The sequence below is a fragment of the Ovis canadensis genome, chromosome X (genome assembly GCF_042477335.2).
Source record: "Ovis canadensis isolate MfBH-ARS-UI-01 breed Bighorn chromosome X, ARS-UI_OviCan_v2, whole genome shotgun sequence".
NCBI lineage: Eukaryota > Metazoa > Chordata > Mammalia > Artiodactyla > Bovidae > Ovis > Ovis canadensis.
The window spans coordinates 131,352,289-131,380,097 of record NC_091727.1 but is presented as its reverse complement, the minus strand read 5'-3'; the positions used below and the strand labels follow the sequence as shown (position 1 = coordinate 131,380,097).

The window sequence follows — 27,809 nt, the reverse complement described above, 5'->3', positions numbered from 1 at the left end:
TCTTGAGTGGAACTTAGTTTCAGTGTAGATTTGGAGACTTCTGGGTGAGCTTTTGTCTTCACTTTCACAACCAGACACATCCACAACTGTGCATTGTTTCCACTTTGTCTCACGCTCTTCTTTCCTTCTGGACCTATTTCTCTGCTCTTCTCCAGTAGCATATTGGACACCTGCCGACCTAGGGAGTTCATCTTTATTTTCTTAGGTCTTAGATCTACATTTCATGACTTATGGCATGCTTTACTTTTATTTTTAATATATTTAAATATGTTTAAATGTAAATTAATATTTAAGTATACTACACTTTGACTTGTTTTTTCTATAAGTTGTGAGGTATGTGTTAGAGTCCATTTTTTTAGTTATGCAAACTGTACAAAAAAGATCTTCATGACCCAGATAATCATGATGGTGTGATCACTCATTCAGAGGCAGACATCCCAGAATGTGAAGTCAAGTGGGCCTTAGAAAGCATCACTATGAATAAAGCTAGTGGAGGTGATGGAATTTCAGTTGAGCTATTTCAAATCCTGAAAGATGATGCTGTGAAAGTGCTGCACTCAATATGCCAGCAAATTTGGAAAACTCAGCAGTGGCCACAGGACTGGAAAAGGTCAGTTTTCATTCCAAACCAAAGAAAGGCAATGCCAAAGAATGCTCAAACTACTGCACAATTGCACTCATCTCACATGCTAGTAAAGTAATGCTCAAAATTCTCCAAGCCAGGCTTCAGCAATACGTGAACCGTGAACTTCCTGATGTTCAAGCTGGTTTTAGAAAAGGCAGAGGAACCAGAGATCAAATTGCCAACATCCACTGGATCATGGAAAAAGCAAGAGAGTTCCAGAAAAACATCTGTTTCTGCTTTATTGACTATGCCAAAGCCTTTGACTGTGTGGATCACAATAAACTGTGGAAAATTTTGAAAGAGATGGGAATACCAGACCACCTGACCTGCCTCTTGAGAAACCTGTATGCAGGTCAGGAAGCAACAGTTAGAACTGGACATGGAACAACAGACTGGTTCCAAATAGGAAAAGGAGTACGTCAAGGCTGTATATTGTCACCCTGCTTATTTAACTTATATGCAGAGTAAGAAACGCTGGACTGGAAGAAACACAAGCTGGAATCAAGATTGCTGGGAGAAATATTAATAACCTTAGATATGCAGATGACACCACCCTGATGGCAGAAAGTGAAGAGGAACTAAAAAGCCTCTTGATGAAAGTGAAAGTGGAGAGTGAAAAAGTTGTCTTAAAGCTCAACATTCAGAAAACAAAGATCATGGCATCTGGTCCCATCACTTCATGGGAAATAGATGGGGAAACAGTAGAAACGATGTCAGACTTTATTTTTTTGGGCTCCAAAATCACTGCAGATAGTGATTGCAGCCATCAAATTAAAAGATGCTTACTCCTTGGAAGAAAAGTTATGACCAACCTAGATAGCATATTCAAAAGCAGAGACATTACTTTGCCAACTAAGGTCCATCTAGTCAAGGCTATGGTTTTTCCTATGGTCATGTATGGATGTGAGAATTGGACTGTGAAGAAGGCTGAGCACCAAAGAATTGATGCTTTTGAACTGTGGTGTTGGAGAAGACTCTTGAGAGTCCCTTGGACTGCAAGGAGATCCAACCAGTCCATTCTGAAGGAGATCAATGCTGGGATTTCTTTGGAAGGAATGATGCTAAAGCTGAAGCTCCAGTACTTTGGCCACCTCATGGGAAGAGTTGACTCACTGGAAAAGACTCTGATGCTGGGAGGGATTGAGGGCAGGAGGAGAAGGGGACGACCGAGGATGAGATGGCTGGATGGCATCACTGACTCGATGGACGTGAGTCTGAGTGAACTCCGGGAGATGGTGATGGACAGGGAGGCCTAGCGTGCCGCGATTCATGGGGTCGCAAAGAGTCGGACACGACTGAGCGACTGAACTGAACTGTCCAGTTGTTTTGGTTTTATTTCTTCTTTTGCAATATACTTTTCTTGGGATTTTCTTCATAGACAATAATGTCATCCACAAAGATGAAAGAAATCTTTTTACTTTATAATTTGTGTGTCTTTTATTTCTACTCTTTCTACTTTGCCTTCTTGTACCAATAAGATTTCCATTATGAAAATGGAACTTATGAAAATGGGGAGTTCATCTTTCTGTGTCATATCTTTTTGCCTTTTCATAGTGTTCATGGGATTCTCAAGGCAAGAATACTGAAGTGGTTTGCCATTCCCTTCTCCAATGGACCACGTTTTGTCAGAACTTTCCACCATGACCCATCCATCTTGGATGGCCCTACACAGAATGGTTCATAGTTTCATTGAATTAGACAAGACTGTGATCCTTGTGATTAGTTTGGTTAGTTTTCTGTGACTGGTTTTCATTCTATCTGCCCTCTGATGGATGAGGATAAGAGAATTGTGGAAGCTTCCTGATGGGCGGACTGGATGTGGGGGAAACTGGGTCTTGCTCTAGTGGGTGGGGCCATGCTCAGGACTGCTGTAGTCAGTCTATTTATTAGAGCTTCTTTAATTTCTGTCAGCAAGGTTCTGCAGATTCAGATTACAGGTCATACACATCTATGGACATAGGTGTGCTACATAGATTATCTCTATATATTCATGCTTTATGATGCTATTATTGATGGCATTTTTAAAAATTGGGATAATAGTGCTTTACAATGTGTTAGTTTCTGCTGTAGAATGTAGTGTATCAGCTCTCCATATATCTTCTCCTTCTTGGATCTCCCCCACACACATCTGGGCCACCACAAATCACCAAGCTGAGCTCCATGTGCTATACAGCAGGTTCCTAGTAGCTATCTGTTTTACACATGGTAATGTGTATATGTCAATCCCAATCTCACAATTCATCCCACCCCTGTTTCCCCCTCCCCATATCCACAGTTCACTCTCTATGCATGTCTGTTCATGCCCTGCAGATAGGTTTATTGGTACCATTTTTCTTGATGCTACATGTATACTTTAATATACCATATTTGTTTTTCTCTTTCTAACTTACTTGCCTCTGTATGGCAAACTGTAGTTCTATCTACATCTCTGCAAATGATTCGACTTTGTTACTTTACATGGCTGAGTAATATTCCATTGTATATATGTAGCACACCATCTTTATCCATTCAGCCGTTGATGGATATTTAAATTGCTTCCATGAATGGCACTTTTTTTAAAATACAAATCTCAGATATATTTTCACTGAACTGTCAGTAACCAGATGTTGCTGGGAAATCTTTTGGGTTGAAAGCACCACAGAAGAGAATAGAAAAGACTCTTGGTGCTTACTATGTGCATTACTTAGGTTCCCAGAGAAACAGAAACAATAGGATGTATTTTGAGGAGTTGACCAATGAAATTGAATAGGCTCGGTGAGTCCAAAGGCTAATGTAGGAGGCCAACAGGCTGGAGGCTCAGGAAAGAGTTATAGCTGGAGTCTGAAGGCAGCCTGCTAGCAAACCACAAAGAGCCTGTGTTGTAGATGAAGTTTAAAGGCAGTCTGCTGGCAGAATTCCTTCTGTTCAGAGAAGGTCAGCCTTTTGGTCTATCCATGCCTCCACCTGATTGGATGAGGCCCATCCACATTATGGAGGGCTAAGTGCTTTACCCAAATTCTACCTATTTAAATGTGATTCTCACTCAAAAACACTCTCACAGAAACATCTAGAATAATGTTTGATCAAATATCTGGGCACTGTGGTCCCAGCAAGTTGATACATAAAATTACCATCACAATATTCATTTGCCTAGATGCTCATATCAGCTTTTAGATGTCATTGGCAATGTACCAAAACAAAGGACAAAAATATCATAGAGATAATTCTATAGGTCATCTCCAGAAAATCATTCACTGAAATGAAATAGTTTTACGGCTTTAACATTTGTGTGGTTAGGATTGAATTGTGGAGTTATCTTCATTATCCTCAAACAAATCTACCTTGATGAATTCCTGGGTTCTTGGGTGGTAAGAAAAAGTGGGAGAGAGCATTATGAATGTGGGTATCCATGTATTTAGGTGGGGATGTGTGTGTTTGTTTGTGTGTATTGGTAAAGTTGTGAGAAATATTTGTGTCAGGAATATTTGAGGTTAATTTCTGTGTGTTATGTCAGCCTTGCTCAGTTCCTAGCACATATTAGGAAATGTATCAAGATCATTGCTATTTGTTTTATCACAGATTTCCTTGGTCAGCATGGTTACCATGGTGACTCAGTGACTGCTGTGGGATTTATTACAGACTGAAATCCATTTGTGACTCTTATCTGAATCTGTCATGACTATGTTAGTTGTTAAGTGCTGCTTTTATAATTTTGTCATTTCTTCTAGATTTATTGATGTTAATTGACATTCAGATGTTGGGTTGAGCTTTCCCTTCTCCCTTATTATTTATTTATTTATTCATATATTTCCTTTATTAGTATGACTCATAGATTCTTATTTTTTCAAAGGGTTACCATCTGACAGAATTATTTTTTTTAATGATCAAACTGTCACAAAATTGGCCTGTCAGCCCTACAAAGTTGTCTCTCTGTCCATTTTATGCCTTCCTAGGATTCTCTGAACATGTGCTTTGCTCTCTGAGCGTGAGTATATGCCAGTCTGCAGGAAGGAAGTGATGATGTTCACTTCAAGGCATTACTTTGAGCATATGAAGAGGAAATGAAGATAACCAACGTGTGTGGCATCTAGTAACCTTTCAGCAATGTTAGTTCCCATTCCAACATTACCTCCTTGATTCTGTCAATGTGATGCCTCATTTCCATAATAGCATGTCTACGGGAGAGAATACTGGACATGTAACATAAGCAGGGATAAGGGAGCAAGTCCATGATGTGAGAGCCTCAGTGTCACTGCTGTGTGTGGAGGGGGCTGTGTGATGGAGCTGGGGAATAGGAAAGGCATCATTGCACAGCTTCCAGGGAAGTGAGAGGGGGCAGGCAAGCAGATCCTGAGCCCCTTCCCCTGCTTTTCACGGGCTTTCCCTTCCTCTCATTTTCCTCTCTATTCCATGTGTTTATCTCCTTACTCTTCCTTACAGTAGAACATTAGAGAAGGTATGGACTCTGAGCCTCAGAAACGAGATCCAGTAGAGAAGAACCAAGTGTGATATTGAGTCTACTAGACATTTTCCTGGAGCAAAAGAAGAGGGGAATCACTCTTGCCTTTTCCTCCTGAGGGAGCAGCTGCAAGTTAAACTTGGCTAACTGTGTGGTTAAACCAGTGAACCTGGTTTCAGTTCAGGGGGCCTGATTTGGAGGGGACAGAAAGAAGCATGTTGTGACTCGCTTTCATCTCTTGACATCACTAAAATTCTGGGAATTGGCAACATCATCTGAATGCTGACTGGAAGGCTTATTTGAGAGACAGGCTTGCCCCGCCCCTGAGCCTCTGTCCTGTCCCTAAAGTTGCCCAGTTGGGACTGTCACGTGGTAGATTCATGAACTACCTTGGACCATGCTGTTACCTCATTCCCTTGGCTTGGAGATGTTCCTCATTTTGCTGCTGAACAGTTTCCTTTGGGAAGGGCTAAAAATACTATTTTTTTTACTACCAAAAAACCAAGACACTTTTGTTATAAATAAAAAATGGGAAATATAGGAGAGGAAAAAAAATTAGAGATTCTTACAGTGGATAAGCACTGTTATCATTTGAATACATTTTTATAAATTTTATTATGCAATTGGTAAGTTTTTTTTTATTTAAGTATAGTTCATTTACAGTATGTGAAGTAACTCAGACAGAGAAAGACAAATATTATATCATATTGATTATATGTGGAGTTTTAAAAAATAATATGGGAGAGAAGAGGGTAGGATGAATTGAGAAGTAGCATAGACATATGTATACACACACACACACACACACACACACTATCAGGTGTAAGCCAGATAACTAGTGGGAAGCTCCTATATAATACAGAGAGCCCAGCTTGGTGCTCTGTGAGGACCTAGAAGGGTGAGATGGGTGGGAGGGAGGCTCAAGAAGGAGAGGATATATGTATAATTACAGCTGATTCACATTGTTGTACAGCAGAAACCAGCACAACATTGTAGAACAATTATCCTCCAAGTAAAAAATAAAATGAATACAAATGAAAACTATAGAATACTTTTTAATATAAATGTATTGTGAAGGTCAGTCTATGCCAATCAGTAGAAATGCACATAATAATAAAAATGGCAGTGGTAACATTAATAGTCAATTTGTATATCATAGTAGTGATAAGAATACTTAATGTTATTGCTGATTTCCCCTCTGCCTACGCTATTGTAAGTGCTAAACGTGTACTTGCTCATTTAGTCCTCACCGCAACCCACAAGGAGGAGCTTCTGTTGTCTGAATTTAAACATCAACAAGTGAGACAGAGTGAGGGCAGGGCTCGCCAGTCACAAGACTAAGATGTGAACAGATTCTGGGTGGCTGCTGAGATCCACATCTAACCAGTGGACACTACTCCTTCTCATCTGATAAGATCTGCAAAGCATAATCAACCAAACTGATGTACAGTTGTTTTTCCCACTTCAATACACAGGAATTTAAAATAGTGATAGTGACCACTATAGTTTGGAATTGGGTGGAATGTGTCCTGTTATGATCTAGAAGGGTTCCCCGATATCTCATCTCCCTTCCTGTGCGTCTAGGGCATTCCCATTCCAAAGGCTTTCCTATGTTTGAGCTAGGAACCCTCTTGCTCCGCTCCATTTTGTTTTGTTTTTATATAGGTACAAGAGCAATTGGTATTCATTTTAGGTAAAGACAGATGCTATAGAAAAGAGGTGAAAAAAGCATTACCCCAAAACATACCACCCAATTAAACTGCATTTTCCTCTATATTATATTCCTCCAGAATTTTCTAATGTAGATATTAATCTTTTTATTAACCTAACAATCGATGGTTATTTAATTTTAATTGATTATTATTTATTTGGCTACACTGGGTCTTAGTTGCAATACACGGGATCTTTGATCATCATTGCAGCATGTGGGACCTTTAGTTCTGGCATGGGAACTCTTAGTTGTGGCATGTGCGATCTAGTTCCCTGACCAGGGGTGAAATCTGGGCACCCTGTATTGGTAGCTTGGAGTCTCAGCCACTGGGCAGCAGGGAATTCCCCATAGATATTTATATATTTGTGTGTTTAGTGTTAGTTGCTCAGTTGTGTCTGACTCTGAGATGCCATGGACAGTAGCCTACCAGGCTCCTCTCTCTATGGGATTCTCCAAGCAAGAATACTAGAGTGGGTTTCCATTCCCTTCTCCAGGGGATCTTCCTGACCCAGGGTTGAACCCAGGTCTCCTTCATTGCAGGCAGATTCTTTAGCAACTGAGCCACCAGGGGAGCCCCCATTTATGTGTATATTTGTATATTTATCTACAGTGGATAAGATCTCATCTACATGTACTTTGGGAACCTACATACCTCACTGAAGTTGGTTAAGTGGGTTCCCTGAAAAGATGTGTCCAATCTTAACACCCTCATACAAGTTAATGTGACCTTAATAAAAACTAGCCTTGAGAGACTTGATTCAGTTAAGGATTGAAAGTGAAAAGTGAAGTGGCTCAGTCGTGTTTGACTCTTTACGACCCCGTGGATTGTAACCCATGGAATTTTCCAGGCAAGAGTACTGGAGTGGGTTGCCATTTCCGGGCAGAGGCGTTACTTCTGAGCCACCAGGGAAGCCCCAGTTAAGGATACTGAGGTGAAATCGACAAAGGCTAGTGTTCTTATAGGAGAAAGGAGGGGAGATTTCACACACACAAGGAAGAAAGTCATGTGAACAGATAGTGAGAGGCGGAGATTGCAGCTGTGCTGCCACAAACCAAGGGGCTCCAGAAGCCACTGGACACTACCAGCTGTAAGGATGGATGCTTCCCTGGAGCCTTTGGCAGGAACCTGGCCCTGCTGACACCTTGATCTCAGACTTCTGGTCTCTAGAACTATGAGAGCTTGTCTCTGAAGTTTCTGACGTTTTAAGCCATGAAGCTCATAATAAATTGTTACGGTGACCCAGTTGTGTCCCACTCTTGGCGATCCCTAGACTGTATCCTCTGTCAATAGGATTTTCCAGGCAAGAATACTGGAGTGGGTAACCATTCCCTTCTTCCAGGGGATTTTCCTGATGCAAGGATTGAAACCGAGTCTCCTGCATTGTAGGCAGATTCTTTACCACGTGAGCCATCAGGGAAGCCCCAAGGTGGCCCTAGGAGACTGTTATGAATGAACCATCAGCCTATATCCTATTTTTTATGCCTGTGGGGATAGTATTGCCAATAAAGACATATAAGAAGGAAGAAATATGGCTAAAACTTACTAATGTGCTAAGTCGTTTTTATGTATCATCTCCATCAGTCCTTGTAGCACCCTATGAGGTAGATACTGTTGCTGTGCTCATCCCCATTTTATAGAGGAAACGCTGAGTGACAGGGACATAAAGACATGGCCCAGCACTGCACAATTAGGGAGCAGGACAGCATCATACATCAAACTCCCACTGGCTATCTAGTTTACATATGGATAATGTATATGTTTCAATGCTATTCTCTCTCTAAAAGGATTAGTTCTTTGAAAGATTACCAGTTAATATGAAAGAGCCATCTCATCTCAGAAGTTTGTCTTATGGTATAACAGAGAGATACTTGCTTCCTTCATAAAGATTTGTATATTGTCATAGGAGAAAAAAATGAGAAATGACTTTTCACAGTGCCTTCTTTAGGACAAAGGCTCAGACAGACCCTACTTCTTTCCCCAACACTTAAAGGGCCCTGAAGTCTGACCATGCGCTGTACCCTTTGGGCAGATTTCCTCATTCATTCATTCATCAAGACAGCTTTGTGACAAAGGGACCATGAGTCCCAGTCACAGATGCCCAAGATCATGGTGACAGAGCCTGGATCACCTCTGCAGGTATCAGGATGGGATGAGGTCCCATCCCTCACCCTCCCTGAGGACACAGAGCAGCCATTCTTTCAGAAGATGGGCTTTCAGGGCTGGAGAAATGGTCACACACCCCTGCTGTTGTCCCACAGTACTCACTCATCTACCCTATTGGGAGAGGAAGAGGACAGAGAAGATGAAATCCTGCCCCTTCTGCCAGCTGACCTCGGTGTCAGCCACATGCATTGGCTCATCCCTGAAGAGAGGGGTGGGGCTCAGGCAGAAGCTCAGGTACTGCCCTTGAGACAGGTGATCTGGAGGGAGGGCAAGTGATATGTGCAGAAGTGTTTTAAGGAATTGCATTTTATATTTCATGTCCTTTAATCCTAGCAGCTATTCAAGTTACCCATTATTATGACCATTATTCAGAACACAGTACTAACTTTGCATGCGTGTGTGCTAAGTTGCTTCAGTCGTGTCTGATTCTTTGCGGCCCTATGAACTGTAGCCCTCCTCTGTCCATGGTATTCTCCATGCAAGAATGGAGAAGTAGAGTGGGTTGCCATTTCTCTCCTCCAGGGGAATCTTCCCAAGCCAGGGATGGAACCCACGTCTCCTGCATTGCAGGTGGATGCTTTACTGCTGAGCCACCAGATAAGCAAAAATAAGAATACTGGAGTGGGCTTCTATGCCTTCCTCCAGGACTGACTTTAGGGGATTTCAGTTAATCAGGAACACAGGTTTGTTTTCTTCCTGATCAGTAGCTAACTCTGGAATTTTAGGCGTTTTTTTTCCGTTTCGCCTTGAAGCCCATAGAGAAGTATAAATGGTTTTGTTAGCCTTTACTCACATAGTTATGGACATTTGGAAAGCTTCCTATATTTCCATTTTTCTTTTCTATTTCATGCAATGCTCCAGCAAATATCCTCTTACCAGCTTACTTTTGAACATGTTTAAAAATTTCCCTGCCATGTTCCCTGGGATGTGATTTCAATAGTTTAAATTCTCTCACAAGGTGTCAGAGTGTTCTCATTTCTTACCCACCTCTAAACTTGTGTTCATAATATTTACATTTATTTCTGACTGTGTTCTGTTTCCTTGACTTATTCTGAAGTTGAGCCTCCCCAACCTGCACCCCCAACACACAAGCCAGTTTTCAAATGTTTGTGAATTATATTTGTCAGATGATAGATAATGAAAGAATATTTAGATGCTTTCAGTAGCATTCTTTAAATTATTAGTGAGTTAGAACATATTTTTATGATTATTGGCCATTTTAATTTCTTCATCTGTGAACTATTTACACATTTTGTCCACTTTGGTATTTTGTCGTAGGAGCTCTACGTACATTCACTGATCCATGGACTTGTGATTTCAATGCATTTTTATTGGGTGAATATTATTTGCCAGACACTCCAGTGAAAATCCACGTCCTAGAAGATGTCTCTTCTGCGATCTAGATGCTTATATTTACTGAGAGTGTCCACTTGGAGAAAGAAAAGTATTAGTATCCATCCATGCATGCATGATTGTCAAGGAAAACATACTCAATTCAAAATACTTATCTCTAAGCCCTGAATCACCACAAAGTAAAAAGGAGGCAGTGTTTTACATGAGGAGAGCACTACCTCAGGATTAGCTTTTCTGTGATATCTGCAGTTATGGTAGGGTATTATATATAGATATAGATATACACACACACACAGCTTTTATATGTATATATATATATATATATATATATATATATATATATATATATATATATATATATATATACAAGCTGGGCTTCCCTGGTGGCTCAGACGGTAAAGCATCTGCCTGCAATGCGGGAGACCCAAGTTCAATTCCTAGGTCGGAAAGATCCCCTGGAGAAGGAAGTGGCAATCCACTCCAGCACTCTTGCCTGGAAAATCCCATGGACGGAGGAGCCTGATAGGCTACAGTCCATGGGGTCGCTAAGAGTCAGACACGACTGAGCGACTTCACTTTCACTTTCATATATATACACATACACACATATAATTCTTAGATATTATATAATACTTCTGAGTGTGCCTTTTCTAATTTATAAAATGGAAACAATTGTTCTGAGGAGCAAAAGAACAAAATATGTCGAGTGTCATACACAGCATATTGTACATAGGACACTCAATAGATATTAGTTCCCCTCCTATCCCATACCATCTTTCCTTTATAGGAGCGTCACTTGACATAATCCAAATAGCATTACTCTATGATGACAACTGGAAATATTAAGCAGAAGAGAAATGTGTAAGTTTCCATTATGTATTAACTTCTGTGTTCTATCTCTTCACTGGCGTAACTTGCCAATTAGTTTAGGAAGAAAGAAACAATCACTGGACCAACTCCATATGGTTTGAGAAAGAAACCACCAAAACCATCACCCCACGTCACTTTATTGCATATACTTTCCCATTTCACTTTTTATCTTCTGTGTTAATTTCTCCAGAATGATATATGCAAGATTATCCAGAAACAGGAGGTTTGCAAAGGAACATTGCAATAGGATACTGGCGCCAGTTACATCATCCACCTTTGGGTAAGTCATTTCCCCTGTGCTGGTTGTTTTTCAGATAAAATTTGTGAGATAGATATAGAGGTAAATGAGATCCCATATGGGAAAGAGCCTTTCCTTTGGAGACCTTAGTTGGGAAGGAAGAAGTGGTAATTTCCAAATAATCACTTTCCAATCTCCAGCTCCTATCACACTCTGTATCAGATGAACTCAATAAGTCCTCATACTGTTTCATAATTGAATGACCACTTATGCATGGTCATAGGATGATTGGAACTTAAAACTTGCAAAAAGCAGGATCCTTGACCTCAGGAAACAATGAAGAACTCAGCTTTCCTGAATGTGTACTATTTCTAATCTCATGTATTTTGCACAACATTCCAGGGAGGTAGAGAATATGATTTCTACACCATTTTGTAGCTGGTGAAGTGATATAGAGAGATTAGGTAACCTGGCTGGGGGTCATCCTACTACTAAGAAAAGCAGAGACCTTACATGTCCACACAGAGACTACATGAGACTCAGCCACACGTCAGGCCAAAATCAAGTAAATTTTGCTTTCCTGCTGACCTGTGTCACTTCTGTAATCTGTATCTTCATTTCTGATTTCAGGATGCCAGGTCTGCCTATATTTTTCCAAGTCAGTAAACCTGATTCGACCTCAATTTCCTATTCTGTAAAACCTGGGGAGTATTAAAAGAAAACAAGCAAAATTTTGGAGGTGATGGATACATTTAGGACTTTGGTTTGGTGATTATTATGGGTTTATGCATACGTCCAAATTCAAGAATATATATATGTTAAACATGTATAATTTTTTGGCATATCAATTATACCTTGGTAAAGCTAAAACAAAGAAACAAGGGACTATGTTTAAACTATTATAGGTATTTTTGAAAGCAGAGTCCCCAGACAACCTATATGTCATAAGGAATATGCACTCTCTAATAGAGGGACAATTCTCCTGTTGAGGATTACTACTTGAAGGATCAGTCCCCAAATACATACAGATAGGGAGTGCACAGACTCTAATGGACACTGACTGATTGAGGACCCCACCAGCAGTATCAGAACGTGTAGGTTTCCCCTCATGCTCACCCACTGGAAATACTCCATAGTCTGTTGTTTTACTTTCCGATGTGATGAATGCAAAATCTATTGCCATCACTTTTTTTTTTTTGCCATCATTTTTAACTGCATATCAAGGTTATTGAAAATAAATCTTTCCTCCCATACAAGACTGTCAGTCATAACTGTCATTTTTTTTTAACTGCAAATGAGTCTACTTACATAGGAAGCCTAACAACGAGTGACAGTCACATAAGCCTGCAGGTTCTCCTAATGCTACTGCCTGCTTGTAAGCTCCAGCTGTGTGTGCACGTGTGTGTGTATGTGTGTGGACTCTGGGGGCTCCCAATGACAGTGTGTATCCCTGGAAAGAGGTGGAGAATATCTCTGTGATGTATGTTGAGTTCAGGATTAGAGAGGAGCTTGATCTGCTCATTCCCAAGTCTTTCTGAATGGCACACAGCTAGACCACAACGTGCGTCTGAGCAGACAGTAGTCCCTTTCCCCAGATGCAAGGCAAGCCTGTCTTCACTCACCTGCTCAGGTCAGGGAAAGACCGCTCTAGGATGTAAAGTATGGCAGTCTGACTAAATCTGCTGCCTAGCTGTGAAATAGAGGGCTCCTATCTTGCAGCCTCAGTTGAAGAGTCCTGAGGAGTTATATCCTCTCAACCACCCACCACACAGGTTCAGTCATCTCCCTGAGGAGTTCCACACTCATGGATAAAGATCCTTAAATTCTTATCACATCGTTGACACACTGTACATCCATCTATTCTTCCATTCATATATTTGACAGGCATTAGGAAGAAACTCTACATCACTCTTTGGATAAATCTTAGGTGTCTCTAGAACGGAAACAAGGCAGTAAGGCATGGGAAGGCTGGTGTGGTACCTTGAGATGTTACATCTAAGAAGAGATGGATCCTTCTCATTAAGATCTCAACCTGCTCAAGTGTTCTATAAATGGTGATTTTTTACAACTTCATTTACTGCTGTGAGCATCTGTCCACATCTCTAGTTATGGTCCTCTTCATGTATATTCTTCCCTTTGCACCAAAATTTTACAAAGAGTTCTTGATACTCAACTCACATCTCCTTGCACCTGCCCTCTGACTCAATCTTCATCCCTTATCTAACGGGCTGTGTTCTCCCACACTTTTAAATTTACCATGACAGTGTCAATATTCACCTCTTTGTCACATTTATAGATCATGAGTCAAATGTAGACAAATAGACATTTCTTCAGGAGGTATGTCTGTCCCCAGGACAGAATTCATTTGCTGTATATAGACAAAGATTATATTGTCATGCTGCTGCTGCTGCTAAGTCACTTCAGTCATGTCCGACTCTGTGCGACCCCATAGACAGCAGCCCACCTGGCTCCACCGTCCTTGGGATTCTCCAGGCAAGAACGCTGGAGTGGGTTGCCATTGTCATGCTATCAGTTACCAAAAAGCTCAAATTGTAAAATACCTTCCATAGAATCAGTCAGACAATGTGAAGGCTGTGCCTTAGACAAGTGAACTGAAGTCGTTCAGTCGTGTCTGACTCTGTGACCCCCTGGACTGTAGCCTACCGGGCTCTCTGTCCATGGAATTTTCCAGGCAAGAACACTGGAGTGGGTTGCCATTTCCTTCTCCAGGGGATCTTCCCAACCCGGACTTAAACCCAGGTCTCCTGCATTGTAGGCAGACGCTTTTACCATCTGAGCCACCAGGGAAATCTACACTTTCCCTTTTACATCCCATATTCTTGCTTCATTGAAAAGGATTTTATAAATAAATTTAAGGCATGTTAGCAATTTTTTATGGTCATTTAAATAAACTCTAATGTACCTGTTTTCATTTCTTTCTTAAAGATTTCCAAGTATGCAATGAAATCATCTAAAATTATGTCTAAAATTTGCCACAGTTAAATGTGTCACCTAAAGCATTGTCTGTTATACCACAATTAAGCAATATACTAGTTTTGAAATACCAGTGTAATGGTGGTGATAAGTCTTTGGCAGGTTCCTGGCTCTTAAGTCAAAATACTTGTACTGCATTACAGAAATCACATTTTTAGGATGTATCCATTCAGTAAAATAACACAAACCTTATAATAAAAATATATACAAATCCATACTAATATAAATAAATGAATTAATAAAAAGAGGAAATAAATTTTCTTGATTAAACAATTCAAAATAATACAAATAGATAACTTCCCTCCATGAGGTGAACCTTCCCCCTTCTATCCCTGAAGGCAGAGCTGACTTAGTGATTCACTTATAAAGAATAGAGCGGGTGGACGTAAAACTGCTATTGTACAGTGGAGAAACTCAGCAAATAGCATCTTAACCCAGTGATGAAGGCCAACCTTCCCAATGATTCAGTGATGTCATGTGGGTACCATGTCCTCCCAGATATGATGTGATGAGAAGGGCACTTCAACTCTGTGGTATTTCCCCCCCCCTAAATCCATAACCACAGTCTAATCATGAGAAGAAAACAAAACAAAACAAAACAAAATATGCCTGTACTCTTCAGGGTTGTCAGAGTCATGAAAACAGTGTGACAAATCCTCAGACAGTTAAACAGAGAGTTCTTTCAACGGAGAAAAGACAGTCTCTTCAATAAATGGCTCATGGGAAAACTGGACAACTACAAACGAATAAAATTGAAGCATTCCCTAACATACAGAAAAATAAACTCAAAATAGACTAAAGACCTAAATGTAAGGCTGCATACTATATAACTCCTAGAGGAAATCATAGGCAGACCACCCTTGGGTATAAATTGCAGCAATGTTTTTTGTTTGTTTGTTTGTTTTTTGATCCATCTCCTAAAGTAAAGGCAAAACTAAACAAATATGGCCTAATTAAACTTGAAAGATTTTGCACAGCAAAGGGAACCACTGACAAAATGAAAAGACAACCTACTGAATGGGACAAAATATTTGCAAATGATATGATTGATAAGGGATTAATATTCTGCTTACATAAACAGCTCATGCAAATCAACATAAAAAAACCAGCCCCACACCAATGAAAAAGTGGGCATAAGAACTGAAGGGACATTTTTCCAAAGAAGAAATGCAAATGGCCAATAGGTGCATGAAAAGATGTTCAACATTGCTAATGATAAGAGAAATGCAAATCAAAACTACAGTGAGATATCACTTCACACCTGTCAGATGGCTATCATTAATGAAAGCCCCACAAATAACAAATGTTGCCTAGGACGTGGAGATTTACGAACCCTGGTACACTGTTGATGGGAGTGTAAACTGGTGCAGCCACTGTGGAAAACAGCATGGAGGTTTCTTAAAAACTAAAATACAGAACTACTGCATGACCCAGCATTTCCCCTTCTGGGTATATAACCAAAACAGAAACACTAACGTGAAGAGATACATGTGCATTAATGTTCATGGCATTATTTATAATTGCCAGGATATGGAAGCAACTTAAGTGTCTATCAACAGATGAATGGATAAAGAAGATGGATATATATAGAGAGAAAGAGAAGATGTGGTATATATATATGGAGAGAGAGAGAGAGAGAATGGTTACTACTCAGCCATAAGAAAGAATGAAATAATGCCTGCAACAAGCAACGGAGATGGATTGACTTGGAGGGTATTATGCTAAGTGAAATGTCAGACAAATATTATATGATATCACATGTGTACTGTAAAAAATAAAACAAACTAGCAAATATAACAGAAATAGGCTCACAGATGTAGAGAACAAGCTCATGGCTAGCAGTGGTGGGTGGGAAGGAACAAAAGAGGGGTGGAGGAGTAGGAGTGGGAGGTACAAACTACTGGATATAAGATAGACTCAAAGATGTGCTGTACATCATGGGGAATATAGCCAATATTTCATAATAACTATAAATGGAAAGTAACCTTTTAAAATTGAATAAGACATTTAAATATTAACATATGAACAGAAATCATGGTTAATAATAGCCAAAAGTGTAAATAACCTAAATATCCACCAATTTGTGACTGAATAAATAAAACGTGATATGTTATTTGGCAATAAAAAGGAATGAAGTACTGATACACACTACAGCTTAGGGGAACCTTGAAAAATTTATGCCAAGTGAAAACCCGAATATGCAAAAGATCATGTATTATATGATTCCCTTTATATGAAGTGGCCAGAAAGAAGCCATCAGTATAGCCATACCGAAGCAATTCCCCGCTTTCCATCCAGACTTCTAGAAAGCTCTGTCTGGTGAGTTTGCCCCTCTGTCCCACTTTCCTATTCCCAAATGTTTAAACTGCAGTTCAGGCTTTTGTCACAAGGTGGAACCAACATACCTCCGTTACCAGACTTCTGTGTCAATGGCTCAGTCCTGTCTGACTCTTTGTGACCCCATGGACTGCAGCATGCAGAGATGGAACAAACCAGAACGTGGGGAGAGCTAACGAGTGGACAGAGTGCTCTGGTTAGGAATGTGACCCCAGGAGGCAGACAGGACCTCCCTGGCAGATGGAATCCATAGGACCTGGGGTCAGAGAGAAACTAAAGAGGGTGTATGGTCTCCACGGGGGGGGGAGGGGGGGACCCCTTAGTCATGAATCCTTCCCCTTTCTGTCTGCTTCCTACTTTAAAGGAGGCTCTGGGAACTGAGTATCAGCTCAGCTTCCCTGCTCTCAATGGACCTGGTCCTTCTCTGCCCTGTAGACCGGTGACAGAAGCACGGGGCACTTTACTCCTTACCAACTTTGTACACCATATCAGTGTATAAAGGGGCTGTGTAGTGTCCCATGGAAGCAGCTATGGTCCTTCCCCAATCAGTCCTACACCCGGATGGCCTCAGATCCCTGGAGTGCCCCATCAGTTACCTCTGAGCCCTGTCTGCTCACCTGGCACCCCCACTCTTCACTCCAGTCAGGATGGACTCCCCATCCCCTCCTTTCCATCTAGCCCCCTTAGGTCCTGCCCACTATCCCAGGCCCAGCTCCTCTCAGGAATTTCTGACTCCAGTGAGCCCTTCCTTCTCTTTTTAAATTAAGGGGGTTCTATAGAGGTGACACTGGAGAAGAAAATGGCAACCCACTCACTCCAGCATTCTTGGCTGGGAAATCCCATGGAAAGAGGAGCCTGACGGGCTACATTCCACAAGGCCACGAAAGAGTCAGACACGACTGAGCGACTAAACAACACACACTTCTGCCTCTTTTGTACTTTTTATATTTTTCTTGGGTAACCTCTTCTCTCTCCCCCAAGTTCTTCTTCTCCCTGTCCCTTGGTTATCCTTTTTCTTATTATAAAATGGGAATTAGTAACAATGACTACATGACAGGGATGCTGTGAGCACTGAAAGTGACAATACATTTTAAAAACCTTGGTAATGAGAAACATTACCTATATTTATTTCTATTTATAAATCTTTATTGCAATTTCTCCCACAGTAGGTATCAAAAATACAGAATGCAGTGTGTTGATTATTTACAAGAACATTTGGGGATGCTGTTACTGAGCATATTAGCTACTGAAGACTGCTTAACAAAACTCCACAAACTATGTTGTCTGAAATATAAAAAATGTATTCTCTCATAACTCTGGAGACATAAAGCCCAAAATCAATGTGTTGGGCATGACCATGCTTCTTCCAAATGCTCTGGGGTAGAATCCATTCTTGCCTCTTCTCGGGTCTGAATGCTTCTGGAGCTCCTTGGTTTGTGGCAGCAGGGCCCCAATCTCCTCCTCCATCTTCACATGGCCTTCTTGCCTGTGTGACATCTCTCTCTCCTTCTCTTCTTTTTCTTTTAAACAATTATTTTCATTTCCAGATTCTCAAGCTCTGCACAGTTTTATTACTCACTGAGAAATTACACACTGTCATATCCCTTCCATAAAAATAGGAGAAAAAGCATCAGTATGTACTAATGACTGACACAAAACATTTACTAGTTTATCACAAAAATGCATTTATGGTAGGAGTATCGGAAAGAGTAACTGAAAAATGAAAATTTACCTTAAAAAAGATGTTAGTCAGGAAAACTTTACACAGACAAATAAGTGACTATCTATGTAAATTCTAAATACATTACACTATTTTAGATACATTTTGGTTATGGACTACTCCAGGAAGATGTAATTACAAAACTTTCATTCAAGGAATCCCTAAAATGTAAAGCAAAACAGGTCTTAAAAAATACTGGTTTCATGAAAAGAGAGATTTTAGTCTATTTTAGACAAATTTGGTGAGTTTCTAACTACACTTCATTTCAGCACAATCATCACTCAGGGGACAATCATTTATGAGAAAGGGGAAATTAAAGTTTAAATTACCTTCAGAATTCTACCCATTATCAATTAATTTTGAAGTATATGTCATCAAGTATGCAAAGATTACAGATTTTAGTTTTGTAATTTGCAGACAAAAAATGTAATAATGTATAAAATCATTGACAAACTTAACCTAGAATTATTAACTCTAGGACATTTTATTGTATATAAAATCCCATAGAGCAGCACTAATGAAAAATTTATAATCTATGCTAGAGCTTCACAGTCGAGCTTTACTAGGTTGTAAACACTCTTCTTCAGAGAAGGCAATGGCACCCCACTCCAGTACTCTTGCCTGGAAAATCCCATGGACGGAGGAGCCTGGTAGGCTGCAGTCCCTGGAGTCGCTAAGAGTCAGACATGACTGAGCGACTTCACTTTCACTTTTTCACTTTCATGCATTGGAGAAGGAAATGGCAACCCACTCCAGTGTTCTTGCCTGGAGAATCCCATGGACAGGGGAGCCTGCTGGGCTGCCATCTATGGGGTTCCACAGAGTTGGACATGACTGAAGTGACTTAGCAGCAGCAGCAGCAGTAGCAGCAAACACTCTTCTTACCCAAGCATTACTTTGTGTATCTGTGAAACATCTGAAAAATACTTTTCTTTGACTTACCAGGCTGTAGGGAATGAGTCATTTTATGTACAAGGATCTATAGTAGAACTTGGTACTTCCTTGCATTAACTGAACAATGTTACAACTGGAACTTAAAAGAAGGTTGAAAATATTCACTTTTTGAGGCTCTGTGAGGTACTGGATGCTCTATTTCAGTTTGTTTTTTGAAGCTTCTCTCTTTGGCATTCTTCCTCTGTCCATTTAGTAATTTGCCTGGAGGTGAAGACGTAGCATGTAACTGATATTCATCTGGGGATCCTTTTAGCCAGGTTGGCCTCATTTGTTCTTGATTCACCTCTTTCTGAAGCTGCAATGCTAATAACGTATCCTGTTCTTCTTGTTTATATCTCTCAAAAAATAGACGTTCCAAATCTATCAGTTTTAGGGTTAAGTGGACTTGTTTACTCTTGGTCGGAGGAAGCTTTGAGGAACATTTTTCTTCTTTTTGTAGAATAGCATGGATCGCTGACTGCTTCAGACAAAGATTCCTGGTTTTTTGCTCTGGAGATATCCTTATTGGTCAGTAGGTGAGACTCCTCATTTTCTGTCTTTTCACATCTGTGTTATTTTTCAGTGTCTGTGTCACATCTGACACTATACATCCACCCTCTGTTTCGCCATAAGGCTTAACTGCAGTTTCTCCAGAAGAGGAAACTCCAGCTTTAGGTTCTTCATGACTGATGACACATAACTCTTTCACGACTGCTTTGTTTTGTTTTCACTTTTCCTTCAAGGTGCCATTCTCCACCACTGGCACATAACTGAGGTCTAGGTGACTCCACTGAAGCTTCTGCATCTTGCTTTTGAACTTCAAGGCATATTTGAGGAGAAAGTGCTGGCATATCTTCCTCAATTTCTGTGTCTTGCCATGTAGGGTTCGTCCTATCACCACTGTCAGTGTCCTTGGACCTGGAGGTTTTCCTGTCTTCTTCTACAACTTCAGACTGTGACGCTGACTCAAGTTGAGAATTCGGTGACAAATACTTCTGAATACTGCCAGTGTTTTTTCGTTTGCTCTCCCTTTTCCTTTGTGACTTGGTTGTGACTGGATTAGATTTTTTGGAATACGAGTGGACAGCCGAGACACGTTCCTCACAGACATTGCCAATATTAAGGCTTAGCCTTCTTGCCAGCGCTTCATCACTTTTCAGTTATTCTTCCATCCCTCTGTGCCTTTTTTCTGCCTGTCTCTTTTCCTCTTCTTCCTCTTCTGCCAGTAATCTCTATGTATTCTTCATTGGCTTTGTTTTCTTCCTCCTGAATGGCTCGTCACTCTGCCTCCACCTTGCTTCTCTCCTCTTCATATTCTGTTAATTCCCCAGGTTGACTTAATAGATGAACTGGCATATAGTCATCAATGATTTCCTTTGATTGTTGCCCAGAGACTTTAACCTGGCATTCCTCGGGATAGTGGTTTTGAATTATCTCCCACAGTTCCATATTGACAAGGGAATTTCTTCAGGTGCAGTACCGAGTCCACGAAGAGATCCAGGGGTGACAGAAAGGACAGTGCAAATTTGCCTTCTCTACAGTCGATTTGAAGCATGCTTTACAGAGCGTGTGGTTGCGAGGAAGCATCACAGGCTCATTGAGGATTTCCAGACAGATGTGGCACTGGCATTCCAACAAGGAAGGGATGCTGTCTTTGGGTACAGCCATTTTAATATGCTACTAAGCTATATTCAACATCAATACCAGAATTTCAGGATTGGGAGCATCGAGTGTCTTTAAGTAAAAAGGTTCTGTGGGCCAGGTAAACAGTACGGCCCCAGAAGGTGGTGTATTTGTCCGTGTTAAAGACAAGTATCCTGAAAGGAAGCAAACGAACCTTGACTGCTCCCAGGCACTGACAACTGTTGCAGTACAGCAGTGGTGGGCGCAGGGCTCTCTAGTGAGGGAGAAGGCAGGCGCCAAGTTCCATTCCTCCCTGTTCCCAGGTGAGGCTTCTCCCTTAGTCCTGAGCAGCTAAGCCCGAGACCGCTGAGGTGCACAGGCCCCAGGCCACCACTCCACAAAGACCAAAGCTTCTTCCGGGATGCCGCCTCAGCAGAGAAACTTCAGTTTGACCTTTGCTGTGGGGTCGCGCCTGTGCACTTCTCAGGGCTCTGAGCCGACACTCCTCTCTCTTGTGCAGTGCAAGTCACTCAGGTGTGTCTGACTCTTTGCGACACGTAGTCCATGGAATTCTCCAGGCCAGAATGCTGGAGTGGGTAGCCTTTCCCTTCTCCAGGGGATCTTCCCAATCCAGGGATCGAAGCCAGGTCTCCCGCATTGCAGGTGGATTTTTTACTAACGGAGAAGGAAAGCCTAATCTTGGGGGCGGTGCTGTAGCAATCTCAAAAGGGCTAGTGAGGTCACAACGCTCTCCCTCTCTCCTTTTTCTTTTAGGACACCAATCATTAGATGTAGAGTCTACCCTAAATACAAAATGATTTAATGTCAATTTCATGATTTTATGTAGTTTCATGCCACAGACCTTATTCCCCAAAATGGTCTCATCACAGGTTCAGGGGTTGCGGTTTGGACATGTCTTTTTCAAGACATATGTCAACCCACTATAGTGATAGGAGGGTTGGAAAACTAAAATGAGATGTTACCTTTTGTAGATCAGTAAACAAACACATGCCTAAATGTATAAATATATAAATGCCTGCATAAGAAAGAATATAATATATTCTTGAACTATGAAATGCAGATAAAAACATTCAGCAGGTGTTTGGGGGTTGTATGTTTCGGGAAAGGTTGCTTTTCTGCTCTTTTTTATATTATTTATTTTTTACCTAAAAGAGATGTCTGTTGTTCTTGCAAGTGTTAAAAACATAAAATGGCAGGGAATCAAGTACATTCTTACTACATCCCCAGAAAAGCCTTTAGAACGGTAATATTTTTCAGGGACAGGAAGAGAGATTAGAGGTTGAGGAAGCCCCTTCCTCCATATAACAAGAAAATTCCCCTCCAATAACAACCAAAATGATGAATATCAGTGCTTTAAATTTCTTGTTATTAAATTGGAGGAAAATATTGGACCTCAGTTTAACATTTTAAATTTTTAGATGGAGGATAATTGCATTACAATGTTGTGCTGGTTTCTGCCATACAACATTATAGATCAGTTGTAACTATGTATATGTATCCTCTCCCTCTCCACTCCCCTCCCCCCATCCTGCACCTTTAGTTCATGCAAAGCTCCAGTCTGGGTTCCCTGTGTTACATAGCAACTTCTCACTAGCTGTCTCTTCTACACATGGTAGTGTGTGTGTGTGTGTGTGTGTGTGTGTGTGTGTGTGTTTAGTGCTACTTTTTCAATTTGTCTCACCCTCTCATTCCCCTGCTATATCCTCAAGTCTGTTCTCTATTCTGTTTCTCCATTCCTTCCCTGCAAATAGGTTCATCAATGCCATTTGTCTAGATTTCATAGATATGCTTTAATTTACTATATTTGTTTTTCTCTTTCTGACTTAACGTCACTCTGTATAACAGTTTCTAAGTTCATCCGCCTCATTATGACTGACCCAAATTCGTTCCTTTTTATGGCTGAGTAATATTCCGTTGTACATATATACCACTAATTATTTGTCCATTCATATGTATATGCACATCTAGGTTGTTTCTGTGACCTGGCTATTGTAAATAGTACTGCAATAATCCTTAGAGTACATGTTTCTTTTTGAGTTGTGGGTTTCTCAGGATATATGCCCAATAGTGGGATTGATGGGTCATATGATAGTTTTCTTCCTAGTTTTTTTTTCGGGAGTCTGCATACTGTTCCCCACAGTGGCTGTATCAATTTACATTCCCACCGAAAGTGCAAGAGAGTTCCCTTTTCTCCACATCTTCTCCAGCATTTATTGTTTATAGATTTTTTTGATAATAGCCATTCTGACTAGTATGTGCTGGTACCTCATTGCAGTTTTGATTTACATTTCTCTAATAATGAGCAGTGCTGAAGCATCGCATCATGTGTTTATTGATCATCTGTATGCCTTCTTTGCAGAAGTGTCTGTTTATGTCTTCTGCCTATTTTTCTGTTTGGGTTGTTTGTTTTTTTCATATTGAGCTGACTGAGCAGCTTTGGAGATTAATCCTTTGTCAGTTTTTTCATTTGCAATTGTTTTCTGCCATTCTGAGGGTTGTCTTTTCATTTTGTTTATAGTTTCCCTTGCTGTGCAAAAGCTTTTAAGTTTTATTAAATTGCACTTGCTAATTTTTTCTTTTATTTCCATTACTCTAGAAGGTGGGTCCAAGAGAATCTTGCTATGATTTTTGGCATAGACTATTCTGCCTATGTTTCATTAAAGAGTTTTGTAATTTCTGGCCTTACACTTAAGTCTTTAGTCCATTTTGAGTTTGTTTTTGTGTATGGTTTTCCAAAGCGTTGTGTGTGTGACCTGATGACAGTGAGTATTATCAGGTGAGAGGTAGCAGTGGGCACTAGTTAGATGTGGGGCTCAGCAGGCACCTATAATCTGTTCACATCTTAGTCTTGTGACTGCTTAGCCCTGCCCTCAATGTGCCTCATTTCCCTGATGTTTAACGTTGGGCAAGAGTAGCTCCTCCTCATAGACTGTGGTGAGGGTTTAATGAGCAACTACAGGTTTAGTACTTACAACTGTGTGGGGAACCAAGGGAGTCAGCAATAATAATTAACACTTCTTAGAACTATCATACCTAAATTGGCCATTCATGTTTCTATTCCCATTTTTATGATTACATGGGCCTATATCATGACTGTTTGTGATTCTATGGACTCTAGCCCACCAAGGTCCTCTGTCCATGGGATTCTCCAGGCAAGAACACTGAAATGGGTTGCCATGACCTCCCTGAGTTCATCTTCCTGACCCAGGGATCGAATCCCTGTCTCTTGGGTCTTTTTCACTGGCAGATGGGTTCTTTTACCACTAGCACCACATAGGAAGCCCACATTGGTGTTGCTCCAAAGAAAGCAGTTGTATAAAATGATAAGTAGGCTATCACCTCATTACTATGGTCTAAGATGAACAGTTATATTTATATAGTAAAATGTCTCAAAAACAAATATATACTCAACCATTAGGAATTCTTCTTCATGAATAAGATGGTTTCAGGGATTTTGAATGATTTTTTCCTAAATGCATTTTCATTTTTTTCTACAAATTAAAGTGTCTTGGACAACCCTTCTTAAGTGAATAATGCAAAAAAAAAAAAACACAAAACAGAAGAGAACAATAGGATGGGAAAAACTAGAGATGTCTTCAAGATAATTACGATATGAAGGGAACATTTTATGCAAGGATGGGCACAATGAAAGACAGAAACAGCAAGGGCCTGACAAAAGCAAAAGAGATTTAAAAAGTGGCAAAAACACATGGTGAAGTGAAGTGAAGTGAAGTGAAGTCGGTCAGTCATGTCCAACTCTTTGCGACCCCATGGAATGTAGCCTACCAGGCTCCTCTGTCCATGGGATTTTCCAGGCAATAGTCCTAGAGTGGATTGCCATTTCCTTCTCCAGGGGATCTTCCCAACCCAGGGATCGAACCGGGGTCTCCCACATTGTAGACAGACGCTTTACTGTCTGAGCCACCAGGGAAGTCCATCAGAACTATACAAAAAAGATAGTAGTGACCCAGAAAGCCACGATGGTGTGGCTACTCACCTAGAGCCAGACATCCTGCAGTGTGAAGTCAGTTGGGCCTTAGGAAACATGATTATGAAAAGCCAGTGGAAGTGATGGAATTCCAGCTAAGCTATTTAAATGCTAAAAGATGACACTGTTAAAGTGTGGCATGCAACATATCAGCAAATTTGGAAAACTCAGCAGTGGCCACAGGACTGGAAAAGTCAGTTTTCATTCCAATCCCAAAGAAGGGCAAGGCCAAAGAATGTTCAGACTACCATACGATTGAGATCATTTCACATGCTAGCAAGGTCATGCTCAAAATCCATCAAGCTAGGGTTCATTAGTATGTGAACTGAGAACTTCCATATGTACAAATGGATTTAGAAATGGCAAAGGAACCAGAGATCAAATTGCCAGCATCGATTGGGTCATAGAAAGAGCAAGGGGATTCCAGAAAAACACCTGTATTAAGTCGCTTCAGCTGTGTCTGACTCTTTGTGACACTATGGACCATAGCCTGCCAGGCCCCTCTGTCCAAGGGATTCTCCAGCCAAGAATACTGGAGTGGATTGCCATGCCCTCCTCCAGGGGATCTTCCTGATCCCGGGATTGAACCTGTTTTGCTGATGTCTCCTGCACTGGCAGGTGGGTTTTTACCACTACTGCCACCTGTTAGCATATAGTGAGCACAGTTGTACCATAGTTTCTACATTCTTTGGCATTGCCCTTCTTTGAGATTGGAATGAAAACTAAACTTAACCTATCCTGCAGCCACTGCTGAGTTTTCCAAATTTGGGGCCTATTAAGTGCAGCACTTTAAGAGCATTCATCTTTACCTGGAATCCCATCACATCCACTGGCTGTGTTCTTCGTAATGCTTCCTAAGGCCCACTTGACTTCACATTCCAGGATGTCTGGGTCTAGGTGAATGACCACACCATCGTGGTTATTCGGCATTAAGATCCTTTTTGGACGGTTCTTCTCTGTATTCCTAATATCTTCTGCTTCTGTTAGGCCCTTGCCATTTCTGTCCTTTATTGTGCCCATCTTTGCATGAAATGTTCCTTTGGTATCTCCAGTTTTCTTGAAGTGATCTCTAGTCTTTCCCATTCTATTGTTTTCCTCTATTGCTTTGCATTGTCCACTTTCTTATCTCTCCTTGCTATTCTTTGGAACTCTATATTGAGATGCTATTCTTTGGAACTCTACATTTCCTTTTCTATTTTGCCTTTCACTTCTATTTTTTCCTCAGCTATTTTTAAGTCCTACTCAGACAACCATTTTCCCTTTTTGCATTTCCTTACCTTGGGGATGGTTTTAATCAGCATCTCCTGTAAAATGTCATGAACCTCCATCCATAGTTCTTCAGGTATTCTATCAGATCTAATCCCTTGAATCTATTCATCACTTCCACTGTATACCATAAAGGAATTGATTTAGATCATACCTGAACGGCATAGTTGTTTTCCCTACTTTCTTCAATTTAGTCCTGGATTTTCCATTAAAGAACTCATGATCTGAGCCACAGTCAGCTCCTGGTCTTGTTTTGCTGACTCTATAGAACTTCTCGCCTTTGGCTGCAAAGAATACAATCAACCTGATTTTGGTATTGACCGTCTGGTGATGTCCATGTGTAGAGTCATCTCTTGTACTGTTGGAAGAGGGTGTTTTCCATGACTAGGGCATTCTCTTGGCAAAACTCTATTGGGCTTTGCTCAGCTTCATTTTGTACTCCAAGGCTGAACTTTCCTGGTACTCCAGGTATCTCTTGACTTCCTCCTTTTGCATTCCAATCCCCTATGAAGAAATGGACATCTTTTTCATGTGTTATTCTAGAACTTCTCTGGGAATGCTTCAATATCATGAGAACTCACTCCATATAATTTGTAAGTACTTACTCCCGCCTTGTCAAGCAAGATTTAATGATTATTTTGTAATACTGTTTTTAACATTTTAAAAATTATAATTTGAAAATAATATGGCTCATTACATCTAAGACATTTGCTACCCTGGACAGAATGAAATGTGAGTACTGAAAGAAATTAGGATTCAGACATGTTCTGGAGGCTACAGGACTCAACGGGGAAATCTTTAGTGAAATATAGTTTACATGACTAAGCACATATTAAAAAGCAGTTTTCCCCTTTTATCTAGTTTCTCCTAACTTCCTATTGTTCTTGTTTTTGTTGTTCAGTTGCTAAGTCATGTCTGACTCTTTGTGACCCCAAGGACTGCAGCACACCAAGATTCCCTGTCCTTCACCATCTCATGAAGTTTGCTTAAATTCATGTCTGTTGAGTCAGTGAAATAATCCAACCATCTCATCCTCTGCCACCAACTTCTTTTGCCTTCAATCTTTTCCAGCATCAGGGTCTTTCCCAATGAGTCAGCTCTTCACATCAACTGGCCAAAGTATTGGATTTTCAGCTTCAGCATCAGTCCTTCCAAAGAATATTCAGGGTTGATTTCCCTTAAGATTGACTGGTTTGATCTCCTTGCTCTCCAAGGGACTCTCAGGAGTCTTCTCCAGCACCACAGTTCAAAGGCATCAATTCCTCAGGATTATATTCAGACTTAAACTGAATAAAGAAGGGAAAACCATTAGGCCATTCAGATATGACCTAAATCAAGTCCCTTCTAATAATACAATGAAAGCGACAAATAGATTCAAGGGATTAGACTAGTAGAATACCTGAAAAGTTAAAGACAACGGTTAGTAACATTGTACAGAAGGCTGTGATCAAAACCTTCCCCAAGAAAAAGAAATGCAAAATGGTTGTCTGAGAAGGCCTTACAAATAGCTGAGAAAAGAGGAGAAGCA

At 40.6% G+C, this 27,809-nt stretch overlaps 1 long non-coding RNA gene and 1 pseudogene across 1 annotated transcript in view; one reads left to right on the top strand and one right to left on the bottom strand.

Moving 5' to 3' along the window:
* The window catches only part of LOC138931222 (uncharacterized), a 55,156-nt gene that overhangs the window by 21,804 nt on the left and 5,543 nt on the right, over positions 1-27,809 (top strand). The window contains exon 3 of the long non-coding RNA XR_011446477.1: positions 11,352-11,441. This is a non-coding gene — a long non-coding RNA (uncharacterized lncRNA). The remainder of the gene's footprint in view (positions 1-11,351; positions 11,442-27,809) is intronic.
* Positions 19,343-21,051, bottom strand: LOC138930048 (E3 ubiquitin-protein ligase RNF168 pseudogene; annotated as a pseudogene).